The sequence below is a fragment of the Mesocricetus auratus genome, unplaced genomic scaffold (assembly GCF_017639785.1).
Source record: "Mesocricetus auratus isolate SY011 unplaced genomic scaffold, BCM_Maur_2.0 Super-Scaffold_100020, whole genome shotgun sequence".
NCBI classification, from domain to species: domain Eukaryota; kingdom Metazoa; phylum Chordata; class Mammalia; order Rodentia; family Cricetidae; genus Mesocricetus; species Mesocricetus auratus.
This window is the reverse complement of record NW_024429201.1, coordinates 2,158,974-2,165,492: the sequence shown is the minus strand read 5'-3', so window position 1 is coordinate 2,165,492 and position 6,519 is coordinate 2,158,974.

The window sequence follows — 6,519 nt, the reverse complement described above, 5'->3', positions numbered from 1 at the left end:
CCTAGAGTCTTTTGAGATGGGATGCTGTTTTGGTAAACTGCCGGGATCCAGCCTATATCAGTCCTATGCTACCAGGGTCATCTATCCTGGACTGATGTCTTTGGGACTGTGTTCAGAACTAGCTGAACAGTCCTGGGTCCAACCCTGAGTGAGGGAGTGTGGATCAGGGAAATCCTAGCTACCTATCCTAGCATTAGGAACGACTCAGAGATGTCCTGGTCCTGCCATTTCAGGAGGGCTCTCAGTCCATACTGGAGACACAGGTTTATTCAAGCATCCTCTTAAATAGCTTTCTAAAAACTGGGATACTTGGAAGAAGACATCTATTATCATGTATATAGTGCTGACTAGGAAACACTGCCTTTAACCCTAGAGGTGGTCCTAGAAGGCACTTACACAAACCCTCAAACCTCCAGTAACACACATCTCACACATCTCATGAGGTAGGTCTTACTGGTCCCCATGAAGTATGAGGAGACTAGGTCTATTGGTATGCAAACTAGAAGTCATTCTCTACTGTGGCCAGGCCATCCAGAGGTATCCAGCTGACATCTAAAAGACAATAGGAAATTTGAGCTCCTGGAATTGAGCTGAGGCCCATAACAGAAATATCATATTTGGGGCCCGACAGTAAACCATGAACTTAAATAGCCATGACATTGTAGCATTAGCTATATTGCAGACTATATAAAGCACCATTTATAACAGTGTTTTAAAAAAGAAAGTATAATATATTGTAATTCATATTACATTTTGACTAGTCATTTTGTACTTTAAGCCAAGCAAAATAGCTCCTGCCCATACATTAAGGAAAATTTATGAAATGCCACTTCTTATTATGGAAATTGTATTCTATCCTAAGAAACACTATTAGGGGCAAGAAAGAACCTTGCCAAGGAATATAGCAATAAAAAGTTGCAGTTTTGCTGTTTGTGGAGGATGGGGGGGCAAGCATTTGGTACTTAAATAGTGTTAGGATTTGTCTTTAACTCTCTAGTTGACTGCCATACAATTTGAAATTTTATTAAAAAATTGTAGCCTAAATTTGTTGAATATTACCAAGATGGCCTTTAATAATGCTATATCATTTTGGACATAGCACTTGTAAAATTCATTTTTAGATTTTTTTATTTAAATAAGAAACAAAGTTGCTTCACATGTCAATCCCAGCTCCGTCCTCCCACTCTCCCCCCATCAACTCTCCCAGCCTCCCCACTCTGTTCCCCAGGGAGGGTAAGGCCCTTCATGGGGGATATTCAGAGTCTGTCATTTTGTTCAGGGCAGGGCCTAGGCCCTTCCCCAAGAGTCCAGGCTGAAAGAGCACCCCTCAATGTGAGATGGGCACCCAAAATCCATTTGTACGCCAGGGATAAATACTGATCTACTACCCAAGGCCCCATAGACTGCTTAGGCCTCCTCAGTGACACCCACATTCAGGGGTTCTGGATCAGTCCCATACTGGCCTCCTAGCCATCAGTCTGGGATCCGAGAGCTCCCCTTTGTTCAGGTCAGCAGTTTCTGTGGGTTAGGCAAGCCCAGTCTTGACCCAACATGAAATACTTTGGGTTAATGGTAACCAAACAAGTAACAGACCTGTATCGCAAGAACGTTGAGTCTTTAAAGAAGACACCAGGAAATGGAAAGATCTCCCATGCTCTTGGAAAATTCTTTGACAACATTAAAAAATGTTAAGTTTTGCAAGGTGTTGGTGGCACACACTTTTAATCCCAGCACTCGGGAGGCAGAGGCAGGCATTCTCTGTGAGTTCGAGGCCAGCCTGGTCTACAGACAAGCTCTAGGACAGCTTCCAAAACAATACAGAGAAACTCTGTCTTGAAAAAAACCAAAAAAGAAAATTATGTTTCTATGGCTCTCACGCTATGTGAGCTTCCCTGGCCAGCAGGTCACAGTGAAGGTCTAGCCCATGGAACCTGAAATGACGGGACAAAAGACAAGAGAAGTGGATAGCAAGAAATCATGGCTGATCAAGCTGCTAGATTTTATTTTCCTTATGCGTGTTATATAGTGGTTTAGGGCGGGAAAACTAGGAGGCATCAGAGTAATCAAAGGAAAGGGGTAGTTGCCTAGTAACCAGGCCACTAAAGCTGAGCAGATAAAGGTGAAAGGGTCACAGAGGGAGGGGTTAAGTGATCTAATTGTGGATGTTTCCGTTTTTGTCATCCGCTATTCCTGTGAGTCCAAGTTCTATTCATTAGGAAGCTGGGGAGGGCATGAACTATTCTTTAACAAGGCTGGCAATATTTACAAGAGGTTCTAAATAACAACGATTCCGACAGTGAGTCAAGTCATCTCATTTGATATTATTTGATTTCCATAAAGTTACCTGGTAGAGTATAGAATTTTAAGTGGTACATAATAGAGAACAGTGAAATGTTCGTGAAAGATGTACTGAATGTGAAGATTATGAAACAGATTTTAGAACAAAGAAGAATGATTTTGTAAATTTCAGGAAGGCGGAAAAGCATTTCACATCAAGGCAAAACAAGAAAGAGGAAGGCACTTCAATCTAAAGTGGGGTACGTATGCTGAGCCAGGATCCAAAGCTGCTGTGTGTTATTTGAGTAGAAATATGCAAAGAGAGTGACCAGATGTGTGACTGCTAGGAAGGCATAGACTCTATATTCATGCATCTAACAAAGCAGAATTTGGAGCTGGAGAATAACATGGAGGCCAAATTTGTCTTTCAATTGGCTTTCTCTGGCTGCATGAAAACATGGACTCCCAGAATTGAGACTCAAATATGGTGTGTGCTGGTTTAAATCTGCACTTGAGCCTGAATAAGGAGAGATGAAGAGGAGGGGCATGTTCCGTAGAAGGAACCTTACTGACCGCAGTACAGACAATGAAGGAATTGTGCACTCCTTCCAGAAGCTCTTCTCTGGGTGCCTCATAGTCATTTTGAAGGAGGAAGATTCCTTGTTTTCCTGACAAGAAACAGCTTCTCCTTATGTGACATCAAAGACCTCCCTACCTTTCAAATCTTCATTTGTAAGAGATGCAGGAAGCCCGTGGTTTCCAAAGTTATCATTTCTTCCTGATTTTAATCCCCATCAGGCTCTTTGATCAGTAGAGCATATCCCTTACTTCTGACTCATCACTGACACCTTCCTCAAGATTAATTTTCCCTTAATCCACTTAAATATACTGCAGAGTTATGTGTTTGACTGCCTTAACCTGCCATCCACAACATGTTAGAGTTTAAACTCCATGATGACATCCCTGTGTGCATGTGTGTCTGTCATCAAATCTCTTATGGTCATGTTTAGGACAGTAATTGTCACAAAAATATTTGTAGAAAAAATCCATTCAAACTAATAATAGGACTCATCTGTCTACTGTTCTGCAATTGTAAGAGAGTAAGAATAATTGAGAATATTTCAAATTTTACATAAATGAGTCATTAATCTAATTTTAAGTATTTGACAAAATAAAATTGGTTCCTTTTTCTGTGTTGAAATGTTTCACTCATTTAATTTTAGAGAGTGTGTGTTCTCCATAGAGACTCATAAACATTGCGTCTTGTATTTGTTTCAGTGACTAAAATTTGTCTTTGGTGAAAACCTTATAGAGATTCAAGCATGACTTACATCAGCATGCTGGTGAATAGAGGCAACAACCAAATGGCATTTTTTCAAGAATGTGGAAAACCTTTTTTAATTACTATAAATATTAATATAAATATTAGGGTATTACAAGCTATGTAGACCAATTCATGCAGATAAGCTTCTAGAATTTTTATTTCCTGAAATAGGAGAAAAATGAATGTGGAAAATTTGTGTGTGTGTATTTGTGTGTTATTTCTTTTGTTAAATATATTTATTTATTATGTATACAACGTTCTGCCTGCATTTATATCTGCAGGTTAGAAGAGGGTATCAGATCCCATGTGGTTGCTAGGAATTGAACTCAGACCTCTGGAAGAGTAACCAGTGCTCTTAATCTCTGAGTCATCTCTTCAGTTCATGTGTGATTTCTAAAGAAAATTAATCTTAACAGAGGACAGTGGAAAAATACGAAAAATACAAAAAGCTACAACAGCAACAAGCTGTGCCACAGTCAAAACAGCACTGCCATATCCTGCTGCGTACATCAGGATATAATTTTATTTTCTTTTAGAAACTACTTGATACATAATGTTTGTATTGAAAAGTCACTTTTAATTTCAACACTTTTCTATATACACTATATTTAACAGGATACCAATAAGACAAGCATACCCACACTAAACAACCTATAAAAAGGTGAACATTGAGGTAATCCAGGTCCTATTTCTGGACCGCCTGCCTGTGTCTGGGCTCTGCCACCGAGACTTCCATCCCGGTGGCAGTAGGAGCCAAGGAACCCTATTTCCCTGCTCCAACCAATGAGCTAGGACTAGACCGGCTGCCTGTGCTTGGGGTCTACTGCAGTGTCTTCCATCCCAGCGGTGGTGGGAGCCAATGCTTCCTAGTCTCCTGCTCCACCCACGGGTCCAGGTAAACTAGGGCCCATTTCTGGGCTACCTGCCAGTGCTTGGGGACTGCCACTGTGACTTCCATCCCAGAGGCAGGAGCCAATACACTCCAGCATCCTAATCTCCTGTTCCACCCACTACACTAAGACTATCAGGGTCTGTCTCCAGGCCATATTCCTGTGCCCGGTGTCTACCACTGGGGCTTCCATCAATCCTAGTGGGATCCAAAGCACTCCAGCATCCTAGTCCATTTCTCTACCCACGAGACCAGGAAGTGGAACATTGAACTTGCCTACACCCACCACAAGGGAACCCTGGTTCCACACCCACCAGGAGAGGAAGAGGTACCTTCTGGAACCCACTGCAAGAACGGATGGGAAGGAGACAATATAAAAACACAAGGAGCAACAAAAAAACCAATATGACACTGCCAGAGTCCAGAGACCCTACACCAACAAGACTGGAACACCCCAACACAAATGAACCAAAAGAGAATGACATTAAAAACAACTTCATGAAAATGATAGAGGCCCTCAAAGAGGATATGAGAAAACCCCTTAAAGAGATAGAAGAAAAAACAATCCAAAAATGTAAGAAATGGAGCAAAAGACAAAGCAAAAATTGCAATAAACAATTCAAACAGTGCAAGGGATAAAATCTGAAATAGAAAAAAAAACACAGTCTGAAGGAATGCTAGAAATAGAAAAGCTGGGAAAACAGTCAAGTACTATAGATGCAAGCATAACCAACAGAATACAAGAGATGGAAGAGATAATCTCAGGTGTTGAAGATACACTAGGAGAATTAGATTCATGGGCCAGAGTAAACTCCACCATAAAAACAAACTGAGAAACAAAAATCACATGGTCATCTCACTAGATGCTGAAAAAGCCTTTGACACAATCCAACACCCCTTCATGATAAAAGTCTTGGAGAGATCTGGGATAACAGGAACATACCTAAACATCATAAAAGCTATATACAGCAAACCAACAGCCAACATCAAGCTGAATGGAGAGAAACTTAAGCTATTTCCTCTAAAATCAGGAACACGGTAAGGCTGTTCCCTCTCCCCATACCTCTTCAAAATTTTACTCAAAGTTCTGTCTAGAGCAATAAGACAACAAAAGGAGATCAAGGGGATACAAATTGGAATGGAAGAGGTCAAAGTTTCACTATTTGCAGATGGTATGATAGTTTACATAAGTGACCCAAAAAACTACATGGGAACTCCTACAGCTGATAAAAACCTTCAACAAAGTGGCAGGATACAAGATTAACTAAAAACAAAACAAAACAAAAAAAACCAAAAACAGTAGCCTTAATACATTCAGAAGATAAATGGGTTGCAAGAGAAATCAGAAAAACATCATTCTTTACAATTGCCACAAATAACATAAAATACCTGGGGGTAATGTTAACCAAACAAATGGAAGACGTGTATAGAAAGAACTTTGAGTCTTTAAAGAAAGAAATTAAAGAAGACACCAGGAAATGGAAAGATCTCCCATGCTCTTGTATAGGTAGGATCAATGTAGTAAAAATGGCAATCCTGCCAAAAGCTATCTACAGACTCAATGCAATCTCCATCAAAATTCCAAAACAATTCTTCACAGACCTTGAAAGAACAATTCTCAACTTTATGTGGAAAAACAAAAAACCCAGGATAGCCAATACAACCCTGCTCAACAAAGCAACATCTGGAGGCATCACCATCCCTGACTTCAAGCTCTATTATAGAGCTGTAGTCCTGAAAACAGCTTGGTATCGGCACAAAAATAGACAGGTAGACCAATGGAATCTAATTGAAAACCCTGAGATTAATCCAGAAACCTATGATTTTCAACAAAGAAGCTAAAATTATATAATGGAAAAAAGATAATATCTTCAACAAATGGTGCTGGTGTAACTGGATATTGGCATGTAGAAGACTGCAGATAGATCCACATCTTTCGCCATGCACAAAACTTAAGTCTAAGTGGATCAAAGACCTCAATATAAATCCAGCCACACTGAACCTGTTAGAAGAGAAAGTGGGAGGTACA